Source organism: Danio aesculapii, chromosome 12 (assembly GCF_903798145.1).
Source record: "Danio aesculapii chromosome 12, fDanAes4.1, whole genome shotgun sequence".
In the NCBI taxonomy this organism is placed as follows: Eukaryota; Metazoa; Chordata; class Actinopteri; order Cypriniformes; family Danionidae; genus Danio; species Danio aesculapii.
In genome coordinates this window covers 40,908,875-40,922,421 of record NC_079446.1, presented here as the reverse complement: position 1 = coordinate 40,922,421, position 13,547 = coordinate 40,908,875, and the positions used below count along the sequence as shown (strand labels likewise).

Below are 13,547 nucleotides of genomic sequence, written 5' to 3'. Positions count from 1 at the left end.
CTGGTCGTGAGTTTGACTGGAGAACTTCACTCCTGGAAACCGGATGAACAAATAGGTTAATAATGAATAGACTGCAAACATGCTAAAAAATTGAAATATTGCCAGAGGCCTGTCTGATATCTGAAAATCGAAGCAGCCGCCTGGTCTGTCCAGATTACTCGCAGAGCGTCAACCTAAATAATGATTGACAGAGGGGATTTTTGTTAGTTTTTTTTTACTTTTGCGTCAGATTAGGGCAATGCTGCAGGTTTGTATAAGAAAGATTGTGTGGTTTTAAACAGTTGCTTGTGAAAGCAGAGTCAAGGTGGATTAAAATGATTGAAGATGAACTATGAAGAAGACTGGGTTTCATTGCTGCTCGGCACTGATTTTTGAGCCACTTGGTGGAGCTAACTCTCTCTCTCTCAGATAACACTGAAACTTCTCTATCTGTGTCTCGCTCTGTTTCCCAGTGTTTATCATGAGTTTTCAGTCTAATATGGTAAGGATAAATGCTAATGGTTTTGTCTTGAAGGCAGGACACATGCGGTGGATGCTGATTGACGTTTTATCTTAATTTCCAGACTAATATTTAATATTACATTTACATTTATAATGTGATAAATCATGTCATATTTGTATGTATGTATGTATTCATTATTTTAAGACTATATAGTCAGGTTTATTCATACCCTCTCTCTCTCTTTTATCCTGTAAATCAAAGTACAGAGCTATGCAGTTATTGTGAGAATCATTTAATGATAAATATTTGAACTTATCTTGATATTTCAGTCTTTGAAATCTTAGGATTCTGAAGAAAATTTGAGACATTGTTGAGATCAGATCTCTTTCCAACCAGACTGTTTGAATAAAATGGGATAGCTGATGTGTTTGCAAATTACTCCATGTTAAGAATTCACATGCAAAAACCTCTAAATGCCATCTGAAATGTTGTAAAATTAGCATTTTTTTCTCAGTCTATAGGTTTATATGCTGTTATTAGACTTTAAAGGCAGTGGAAATAACCTATTCTCAACTACAAAAGTGAAATATTTAAAACTATACAGGGGAAAAAATAGAAAAATGCTCATTTTAGAAGATTTCTGAAAGAATTTAGAGGTTTTTGCATCTGAACTCTTCATATATGCATTAGGTTAAAGCTCATTGAGAAAATGCTGATATAAAGATGATATATTATCTGTTATTTTTCTTAAGGACTAGATGAAAACTGTGTTTAAAACAGATAAAACAAGTTTTATATGCCTATACATGTCTATCTAGACTTGTCTCCCTAAATGTGTGTGTGTTTGCTTGTTCTGTCAGTGACAGATCTTCCATCCGCAGGCTTTAGTGTGTTTGCAAGTGAATCGTATTGCACTGAAAGAGATGCTATTAGTGTAGCTAATTTAGAAAGCAGAAATACAACAAGCACTTTAGAGGTTAATTTGTGTTGGACAATAATGACCACTCGCTAATGACCTCCAATACTGAGATCCAGTTGATCAGGCTGTATTCAGCAGCATGTGTGTGTCTGTGAGTGAAAGAAACAGTGAGTGATTAGGCATGAGCAGTGGGATAGACTCTCTCTGTGTCCGATGCAATACATATTTATGAAATATTCCAGCACATCTCTCACACACATACACACACCGTTTATCTTCAAACCGATGCAGCCTGTAAAATAGCTGCCAGATGACACACAGGTCAAGGCAATTAATCGGCTTACCGAAATCAAAAGCATTTCTATAATTGCAGGATTCATAACAGAACGACGCTCAAATCAAATCACCGCAGTGCTGCCAGCCTGTATGAAGTTTTTGACACACCTTTTGCCATCTCAATTTTTAAATCGCACCCAGAACAATCAATCTCACCTATTTCATCTTATTCAATGTAGTATGTGATCTAAAACAATTTCCATCCTCATTAGGATTAAAAACTATTTAAATATTCTGAAAGTACAAACAACACACCTCTTTTTGCAGGTGACTTGAAGTGTCTAACGATAAAATTCAATAGTTCAAGCTACTAATTCTCTTTCTATTCATCAAAACCCTCAAGTCCTTCAATATAAAACATGCATTGAGACATTCTCAAAGGCGACCAAACTGCCTCTTTAGACTCTATTCCCATATTCTCCGAAACCACCTGCAAAAGAAACTAATCAACCGTCTACTCACACTCTCTTTTTGAGCTTGCCACGTCTTTCTCAGCTGCTTTAAATCCGTCTCTTTAATCAAATAGTTCCTCCAGTGTAAAATGATCTCCACAGCAACCACTCTGCAGGGCACATCTGTCTTAATGATAACCTTTAGATTCGGCGAGCGGGAGAAAAAATTACGTACATGACTGCTCTCTTTCCGGACTCTCCTCATCCGTCTGAACAGGAGTGAGGGACCGAGAGCAGAAGAGCCACAGAGCTGGAGAGAGAGAGAGAGAGGGAGGGACGGACGAGAGAGAGAAAGAGAGAGAGTTTTACCTCAGTCGTCTACACTCCATTGTTTTCTGCTGTGTTTTCAGCCACACTTTTATATCTTCTTAGCGTAAGCCCTACGCCTGTCACCTTCCCTCTTTTGGTTTTTGCTATAATTGTCCTGAAGCTGCTTTAAAAGTCTCTCTGCTTTATTTTTTAGTCATTTATTTTTCTCACCCAATTCTCTTTTGTTCTAAATTCTTCCAATTTCCCCCCTTTTTTCCTTTCACATGTGTCCTTTTGAGTGCCAGGCTGAAGGATTGAGCCTATGATTGGCTGCCACTCATGAAAGACAGCAAAAAAATAGACGGGTAGAGAGAGCGAGAGAGAGAAAAGAAGAGGCTTTACTCCCCTGGAGCTGCGGTTTTGACTTCGCTTGCCACAGATTGTGGGTGGTGGAGGGGGGTTGGAAAGACACACTGCCCGAGAACGGGAGGAGAGGTCAAGGAGATGAGGGCCACGGTGGCTGGTACCGCAGGCAATAGATGGCGGTAGTGATCCACAGCTAATGGACGTCGCGTGATGGATGGACTCGTCGATGCTAACTGTCCAAAGCGATCCGAGCTTGATCTAATCAGGGTTCAATGACAGTGGAATGAAGGAGAAAGAGCCCATAATAAGTAAATCAACACCAGCAGGAGTGAGGAGAGGGTGGAGGTGTCCAGGCTCTCGGCAGGGGCGTCATTACCAGCCGCTTCTCTCCTCCGGTTCATATCAGTCCATCACCTCACACAAACCAAACCTGTGGAGGAAAGCCCAATGCTTTTATTGCGGTAAAGAAAAATTAAGGAGATCATGTGTTATCAGAGTAAAAAGTTGTACGAGACTGTCATTACTGACCGGGAGCAACCCTTCTATCCTCACTCTATCTCCCATTTATCTATCTATCTATCTATCTATCTATCTATCTATCTATCTATCTATCTATCTATCTATCTATCTGTCTGTCTATCTGTCTGTCTGTCTGTCTGTCTGTCTGTCTGTCTGTCTGTCCGTCCGTCCGTCCGTCCGTCCGTCCGTCCGTCCGTCCGTCCGTCCGTCCGTCCGTCCGTCCGTCCGTCCGTCCGTCAAAAAAAAAAAAACCCGTTGTTACATTTTTGTTTTTTCCCCAGCTAGGGTGCGAAAAAAAGTTAAATAACGGCTGGTAAATGACAAATATTTACTGTAAAATAACGGACTCTAAATTACAGAAGTTTCCTTAAATTTCTGGTAAATGTCTGTAATTTACCGTCTGTTATTTTACAGTAAATGTCTGTAATTTACCGTCTGTTATTTTACAGTAAATGTCTGTAATTTACCGTCTGTTATTTTACAGTAAATGTCTGTAATTTACCGTCTGTTATTTTACAGTAAATGTCTGTAATTTACCATCTGTTATTTTACAGTAAATGTCTGTAGATCACCGGCCATTATTTTACGTTTTTTTCCAGCCTTCACAATCTTCACAATAAGTCAAACTTGTTTTTTTAGCATTGCTAATGATAAGAAATGCTGTTCAAATCAGCATATTAGAAGGATTTTTAGAAAAATCATGCGACACAAATGATTTATGATAGTAATAAATACAATTTTAAGATATGTAAATACATAAAAATATGTAGATATGTAAAAAGAAAACTGTTCTTTTTAAATGATATTTAACAAATCTTAAATGTATTTGTTATTAAATAAATGCAGGGACTAAAAAAAAAAAACATCAGTGTCATATACAAGCCAAATCAGAAAAAGTTGAGACAGTATGGAAAATTAAATTGTTTCTTGTAACAGTCTGCATGATTCTTTTTTTCTTTGGGCCAGAGCACACGCCGTCCATTTCTCCCAAAAAATACCGGAAATGCTGATTAATTTGACCACAGTACATGTTTCCACTGTGTGATGGTCCATCCCAAATGCCTCCGAGAACAGAAAAGTCGACGGCAGCTTCTGGACACTGTTAACATAGGGCTTCCTTTTAGCACAATACTGTTTTAACTTACATTTGTGGATGTAACTACATATTGTGGTACTTGACAAAGGTTTACCAAAGTACTTGCCTTGCCAAAGTAGTCCTGAACCCATGTGGTGATAACGCTTATAGATGAATGAGGATTCTTGATTCAGTGCTGCCTGAGGGTAATCGGAGATCATGGTAGTTCAGCTTAGGCTTGCACATTTGTCCTTTACGCACTGAATTTCTCCCAGATTCCTTGAAACTTTTAATTATGTTATGCAATGTTAAAGGCGAAATGTCCAAATATCTTCCTATCTTTCATTAAGAAACATCAATAATTTCCACACATATTTGTTAGCAAACTTGCGATCCTCTGCCCATCTTTGCTCCTAAAGGACTAGACCTTTCTTGGATGCTGCTTTTGTACCAAATCATAATTACAATCACCTGTTGGCATCACCAGTTTTAAATCACATCAATATTTAACCAGTTTACCTGATTTCTAGCCCAAAACTGCTCCTGTCCCAACTTTATTTGGAATGTGTTGCAGGTCTGATTGACAGGAAAGGATGTATATTTACAAATGAAAAGAAGCTGACCAGACAAAATATCACTTACTTTGTGTTCATATTGTCTGCAATAAAACACAAGTGAAAGTAATCACTACCTTCTTTTTTTATTTGCGTTATCCATATTGTTCCAACTTATTCTAATTTGGGATTGTTTCTACATTTGTAATATGTAATATAGGCAATATCACACATAATAATACAAACCAAGATAACATGAAGTCTTTTCTGACCACCTTGTCACACAGCATTTTCAGACTCTGCTGGGTGCCTGGTAAGGAATAGGAAATGTTAATAGGGGACATTTACAAAGGCACATGAACAGGAAAACTTCAGTGATGATTGCATTTTAAATGTCTAAAAAAAAAATACTGCAGGTTGGTCTCAGAATAGTGATGGGCTCAATTAACACAGCCTGTGTGCTTTAACGCTGCGCTTTGTTGTAGTGCCAAGTCCTCCTCTACTGTAATTTACACAGAGTGTGTGTATGCACTTCTGTTGTTTGTGAACATACACTTCACTGCGATAAAAGGGAAAAAGCAAGCCTTTTTGGAAGCGTTTTACAGAAATACTGTAAACACAAGGTTTATTTTCATCCTGCAGGGAATGCTGGGAGACCTGTGGCTGCTCCGGAGATTACTTCTGCCAAAAAAATATGAAAGAAAAATCTTTATCTTGGTTTCCATATTCAGCACTGTATGAAAAAAAAAACAATAGGAGGCATAAAATGAAAGTAATTAGCCCAAAATTCGTTAAATATCAGATATTAGACCCTTTTTAAGTTAAATTCTTGTTGCATGTTGCTTGTTGCATTTGGATTAAATCACCATACAGTGCACCGCTGCTGTTTAATTTAGCATCATATAGTGATTCTGATATTTATAAACAGCTGATAGTAGATCCTAGAGCTTTATTTAACTATATTTCCTCTTTTACAGTTCATCTCATCACTTCTGATGCCTAGGAGTGCTTTCATGGTGTGCCATGTCTCCAGTTGGGGGCAGTATTGGGCCAATTGTTTTTTCACATGCTATAAATTCACTCTCTCTGACTAATGACACTTTATTAATCCTTATCAACAATAAATAAATAAATAAGAAATGAACAATTAAAAACAGAGCCACCATTTGGCCACTGGTATGTGCATGAGAAATTGAGAGCAAACGGAATTTCATAACTATGACTGATTATGTAAGTGAGCGCTAATGCAGAGTTCACTTGACAAAATAAACCCAGATATACTTAGGCCGCACATATTATTACTTTTTTCTTCTTCCCCCAATTACATTTTCTCTATCTTTATACTTATTACTGGAGACTGCAGGGGCGCCATTAACTTCCCTCCATATAAACACACATATATTTTCCAAAACAAACAGCAATGTTAGAGTTGGTTTGAGTCATCAACACTGCAGGATTGATCCCGTGGTGCTTTCAGCTGTTTAATATTCTCTTATTTATTTATTTATTTATTTATTTTTATTTATTTTTTCTTCATATGGTCAGCCACAGATTTTTATAGCAGCTCAAGACAGTGATGTGATTTGAGTGAAAACTAATGCAGAGTAAGTCAAAGACTTTGCAGGGACCCCCACCAATCATTAAAAAGAGCATAATCCATTGCTTATTTCAAGTCCCAGAGCTTTCTATTGTCACAAACTATTGGTTGATGAATGATTGACCGGTTAATCAGTTGGTTTATTGTTGATTGATTGATTGATTTAGTTGGTCGGTTGGTCAATCAGTTCATTGATTGATTGGTTGGTTGGTTGGTTGGGCGGTCAGTTGGTTGGTCGATTGATTTGTTGATTGTTTGATTGGTTTATCAATTGGTTGATTTGTGGGTTCATTAATTGGTTGGTTGGTAGGTTGGTTGGTCATTCAGTCAGTTGATCTATTGATCGATCAATTTATTGATTGGTTGGATGGTTGAGTGGTCGATTGATCAAATTATTTATTGTATGATTGATTGATTGATTGATTGATTGATTTATTGATTGATTGAGTGAGTGAGTGATCGATTTGTTCTTTGGTTGGTTGGTTGGTTGGTTGATTGGTAGGATGGTTTGTTTCAAGATCGACTGACGGATTGATTGATTGATTGAGTGATTGATTGATTTGTTGGTCGATTGGTTGATGGTTATTGATTGATTGTATCTTTTGTTGGTTGGTTGGTCAGTTAGTCAGTTGGTTGATTGATTGATTTGTTGATTGATTGATTGATTGACTTTTTGGTTGGTTGATTAATTGGATTGTTTGTTGCAAGATTGATTGATTGATTGATTGATTGATTGATTGATTGATTGATTGATTGATTGATTGATTGATTGATTGATTGATTGATTGATTGATTGATTGATTGATTGAAAACTTACCCAATTCCAAAAAAGGGGAAAAAAATTCATTATAAAACAACCAAATTTACTTCACAAAAGTGTTTTCCACATACAGTATCTCCTTCTTATATTTTAGTGTGATTTGCTCATCTCCCAATGACGGTTGGGTTTAGGGGTGGGGTTTGGTGCCATGCCTCCTTTTAAAAACCGCACATTTTTGTACGACTGAACTTGAATTATTTTGTTCCAATTAGCCACTAAGCTTTCCCAGTGATGGGTTGCAGCTAGAAGGGCATCTGCTGCGTAAAACATATGCTGGATAAGTTGGCGGTTCATTCCTCTGTGGTGACCCCAGATTAATAAAGGGACTAAGCTGAAAAGAAAATGAATGAATGAATGAATAGCCACTAAGCTGACAACATTTTAACATAGTTAAATTTCCTCATGAGAAGATTTTAAGTCTTTACTTAACAGAAATAATGTAGAGTATAGAATATAAAGTCATGGTGCAGTGGAAAAAAAATATTGTGTTTGACTCCCATGAGCTTGGAGAACTGCATCCATACATCTTTGCAATGACTCAAATAACTTATTAATAAAGTCATCTGGAATGGCAAAGAAAGCGTTCCTGCAGGACTCTCAGAGTCCGTCAAGATTCTTTGGATTCTTCTTCAATGCCTCCTCCTCCATCTTACCCCAGACATCCTCAATAATGTTCATGTCTGGTGACTGGGCTGGCCAATCCTGCAGCACATTGACCTTCTTTGCTTTTAGGAACTTTGATGTGGAGGCTGAAGTATGAGAAGGAGCACTATCCTTCTGAATAATTTGTCCTCTCCTGTGGTTTGTAATGTAATGGGCAGCACAAATGTCTTGATACCTCAGGCTGTTGATGTTGCCATCCACTCTGCAGACCTCTCGCATGCCCCCACACTGACTGTAACCCAAAATCATGATGTTTCCTTCAAACTTGACTGATTTTTGTGAGAGTCTTGGGTCCATGCAGGTTCCAATAGGTCTTCTCCTGTATTTGTGATGATTGGGATGCAGTTCAACAGATGATTCATTAGGATTCATTTCCGAATGATCAACTTGAAGTCAAGTTATTATGTGTTGCTCTTACAACTGAGATCGACGACAAGACTTTTGCCAGGTAGTGTACTGTATAAATCACCTTGTATATGGCAGTATGCAAATAAGGTCTCAAATACAGCAATATTATTGGCTGTACTTGTTGACATTGTCACAATCCAATTCACATGCTTAGTTTGTCACAAATTCCTTCCATATGGCTTATTCCTTGCTTTCTATCCCTGCACATTAATAAGAGAGACATGCGTTTATATAAGTCATGTTTTTTTTTTTTAGCTCAGTTTCATTGTAAAACTAGCAACCATATTTAGCGATTGCCTACGTCTATGTCAATCTTTCGTTTACCGGCATCATGCATAAAGTAAACATATACATTGTTCTTGACCTTTCATCTAATCTTCTCTTTATTCCTCTCCTTTGATTCACTAATCTCGGTAGTACTCAAGAACAGCCTCTTGCAGGAAGCATCATCAAATTATTTTCATGACATTCATTTTTTATTATCTGTTCATGAATGTCTACACTGGAAAAAACGCTGCACTAAAACGCTCTGACTGTGGTTCTTACTTTATTTAGTGGAGCTGCTGCTGAGTCTATAACGTCACAGCAAAAAGAAATGATGTTTTAGCCGAGTCGTGCTTGCAGACTGAATTGGATGTAATGAAAGAGAATCACTGGGAGCCACAGAATAATACAAAGACAATAAATAGACAACACATCTCTCTATCGAGCCGTCTTTACTGAATGCACACAACAACAAGCATTCAGCACCAATGACAGTGTAGCTGTATTTGTGCAGTGGGGACTCTAATGATCTAGTTCTGAAAAATAAAATGGACTAACATTCTTGAAGAAATAAAGAGCAGTTTTTAGTTTGACAGTATTATTATTGTAAACTACAAACGGAAACTGATAAAATCAGGTTTATACAGTAAAATGTTGTAGAAATTAAATTAATTAAAGACTAAATATTACATATTAATTATTATTTAATTATTATTCAATATTATTATTATGATGGGAAATAAAAGCAAGTTTGTTGAGTTAATAAATGTGTATATATTCATACAACAGTACTACAACACACTACAAATACCAAACAGTATAGTATACTATAATACCTAAACAACATTTCACCCCAATTTCCATTTACGTAGTTCAGTTTATCATAAATGTTATTAATCAGTTAGCATTAAATGTTCAACATAAACAAAAAAAAATTCTATCCAAGCTATGATGACTTTCACCTTGATGTTTTAGCCTGGATGTACCTGGACCGGTGAGCTGTTTGACAAAAAAGTGCCGTTCTGAATCAAATCAGCAGGATGCCTGATTTTAACTGCAGTTCGGCAGTTTCACTTTAACTCATGAACATTTCATTCATGCCCCCGTAACAAACTGGGGTATTAGACGCAAATAAGGAGTAAGGACTGGTGAGAGTGTTCTGGAATATAATAACGCTCGGCAAATGGAAAGGAAAAAACTTCTTCCGCATTTCGCGATGTGTGTGTTTGTGTGTGTGTGTGTTTGTGTGTGTGCCGTTCTTTACTGACAGCCACCTGTGTGAATCTTGTCGGAAAATATGGCGCAAAGTCCTACTTGACGGTAATAGTTTGTCAGTAATGCCACTAATATCTGCATACTCCACGTCTTAATTCCATTTAGTTTAGTTCAGTTATGACTTTAGTCACATTAAGGTAATCAAAAATCGCTGTTTACGTGGTAGACTCTTGATATATATATATATATGTGTGTATAATTTTATTTTTTATTCAATTTTTTTTTTCACTTTTTGAAGAACTCTGGACTGTATCTTGTATCAAAAAAACATAAATATAAATCAATATAATTTTAAATGCAATGATAATGAATGGTATATTATCAACATCATTATTATTTTATTTTATTTTGTGTATATATATATATATATATATATATATATATATATATATATATATATATATATATATATATATATATATATATATGCATGTATGTATGTATGTATTTATATTTTGTTTTTATTTTTATTTTATTTTAAATATTTATTTTTTAAAATACATTTCAAAAACATAAATACAAAAAAATCATTTAAAATACAATCAAAATGGTTTATTGTTGTTATTTTTGTTATTATTATTATTATCATTATTTTTTAAATAATTTTTTTATTATTTAAAACTTTAAATTAATAAGTAATTGTATTATTTTATTTTATTCTGGTATTTGTGTATTTTCTTTAATATTTTTTATTTAATTTTCAAAGTAATAATAATAATAATAATAATAATAATAATAATAATAATAATAATATGACCTTAAATTCCTTCTCACTTCAAACCCAGGCCCTAAACACAAAAGTCCACCATCTTTCACAGAGTTTTAGAATTCTCTAGACTTCACCCTTCATAGCTGATGTTAATTTCCAATGTCAGCATCAAAATGAGCCGCTAGAACTTTTCTGCCCTTTTTTCATCTTTAATTTCTGGCACTGAATAGAGAAAACGATCACCACATCTCACAGTGTCAGCACATGAGCCTTAACCGCTAGACCACTTTCACAATTGCTTTATAAATCAGCATGCTCTACTGTCTATTAGGGGAAATCATCTGTGAATCTGCGGTTAGCTCTTTAACCTTTTGGTGAGCTCAGCTTGCGTGGATTAATAGAGAGGATTGAGTAAACCGGCCCAGATGCTGAGCTAATCCTGGAAGGACATGTTTGGCATGGTGATGGAGACTCAGCACAGCCACTGTCTTTGTTGGCGACTGGGAGATGTGTGTTTGTCTTCACCAGATGCTTCGGTGCTGTCAGCTGCTCCAGAAGGGGTTTCTGGGATTGAGAATGAGTTATGAATGTCTCCGGCTTAAAATAAGACGTGCTAAAGATAACCAAAGGTGTTTATTTGTGAGATATGTTAATTTGTAGACCTGCACGTGGAGTCGTTTAGAAGATTTGCACTACTGTTTTAGTAAAGGTTATTTTGTAGGACACTTGACATTCTATTACTAATATCTGTTCTATTATTTATTTATTATTAGAAAAAAAAGAAATCTCTGGCTCTTAACACAAACACTATACTGTATATTTGTTTTTGCTTCTGTGTCAAAGAAAATCTACTCATGATATGTATTGAAAAAAACAAACAAAAAAAAAAAACACACAACACTTTTCATTTAGCAGATTATACATTTTTTAAGAGACTGAAAAATATATGTAATAATTAAAATGTATTTATTTATTTATTTTTGTTTGTTTGTTTATTTATTTGTTTATTTACTTAAGTATTTTAAATTACATTTAATTTGCTTATTTGAGTATTTATGCATTTATTTATTTATTTAACAATTTTAATTACTATTTGTTTATTTATTTATTTGCGTGTTTATTTATTTATTTGAATATTTAAAATTACAATTGATTAGTTTATTTATTAGTTTATTTATTTATTTATTTAAATGTTTTAAATGTCAATGTATTGGTTTATTTATTTATTGAAATATTGTAAATTACTATTTATAATTTATTTAAATATTTACAATTTATTTGTCTATTTATTTAAAATTGCAATTAATTAGTTTATGTATTTATTTATGTATTTATTTATTTAAATATTTTAAATTCTATTTTATGTATGTATTTATTTATTTGTTTATTTATTTATTTAAGGTTTAAATGACAATTTGTTGGTTTATTTATTTATTTAAATGTTTTAAATTACAGTTTATTTATTTCTATATTTATTTTAAATTACAATTAATTAGTTTATTATTTATTTATTTATTTATTTATTTATTTATTTATTTAAATATTTTAAATGACAGTGTATTTATTTATTTATTAGAGAAAGCCTACTATTATTTATTTTATTAATATTTAATTTTCTTGTTCTAAATGTGCCTGATGATATTGTTAACCTGGTTGAAAATATAATGTGTGTAAAAATGAAATGAAATGAAATGAAATTAAATTAAATTAAAAATCATGAAATAAAATATGTAATAAATTGTAAAACATAAAATAAAATGTTAATAGAATAAAATGTCAGCACAATCAGGAATATTCCACACAATCAAACATCCTAGATACACACTTTAAAAAAGCAAGGTCATGCTTTATTTTAAGGTCTCCTTATTACAGTTTAGCTATTGATTTAACTACTGAGCAATACCAATTAATTACATGTTTTTACTGTATGGTTAGGGTTAGAATGCATGTTAGATTTACGGTTAGTTGTGTGCAGTGATGCTAAATTAATTGTATTTACTACAGTAAACACATGTAGCACATGTACATAACAAGTAAACATCAAAATAAAGTGTTACCATTAAGTGTACCATTAGCACTCAATTAAGTGTTGGCATGTGTTTCCTCCGGTGCTCCGGTTCCCCCACAATCCAACGACATGTGCTTTTGGTGAATTGAATAAACTAATTTGTCCATAGTGTGTGCGTGCGTGTGTGTGTATGTGTGTGTGTGTGTTCGCGCGCGCATGTGTGTGTGTGTGTGAATGTGAGAGTGTATGGGTGTTTCCCAATACTGGGTTAAAGCTGGAAGGGTATCTGCTGTTTAAACATATGCTGAAATAGTTGGAATAATACTGGAATAATGACGGTTCATTCCGCTGTGGCGACTTCTGAAATAGGGACAAACCAAAGGAAATTGAATGCATGAATTATTATTACATTTCGTTAAACTAAATAAAGTTGAATCTCAAATAACTTAATATAAAATGTTGAAGAAAATAGATTAACCTATTAACTTAAAATCATTAAAAGCTTACGTATGCTGTCATAACATATTGAACTAAAATAGTTCACAGTGAAGATCTTCGTTTTCCAGAAAGGTTGATGTTGTTGAGACAGATGGTTTGCGTGTCATTCAGCCTAATTGCTTGCGTCACTTCCATCAGTGACAATCAGACAATCAATCTTACACTGCGATTTAAACCATATGCTGCAGATGTCAATGCAAAACACCTCTTCTTTTTCAACTGAGTTTGCCAGACAACGCATGCTGAAGTGATGCTTCCTTTATCAGACTGTGATTGTGAAATCAATTCCCAAGCTATTTTTTGGTGTCAGTTATCGTTGGTGGAAAGAATTTTTTTAGTATTGTACTTAAATATTTTTTAAGTAGCTACAGTTATATCCTATATGGAAGCATC

General features: G+C 34.4%; 1 protein-coding gene across 1 annotated transcript in view; it reads right to left on the bottom strand.

Moving 5' to 3' along the window:
- LOC130238252 (cadherin-10) overlaps positions 1-2,348 on the bottom strand; it is a 136,409-nt gene extending 134,061 nt beyond the window's left edge. Inside the window, exon 1 of the mRNA XM_056469196.1 lies at positions 2,160-2,348. The gene's annotated coding sequence lies outside the window, so the exon portion shown is untranslated. The remainder of the gene's footprint in view (positions 1-2,159) is intronic.
- Between the last annotated feature and the right edge of the window lie 11,199 nt (positions 2,349-13,547).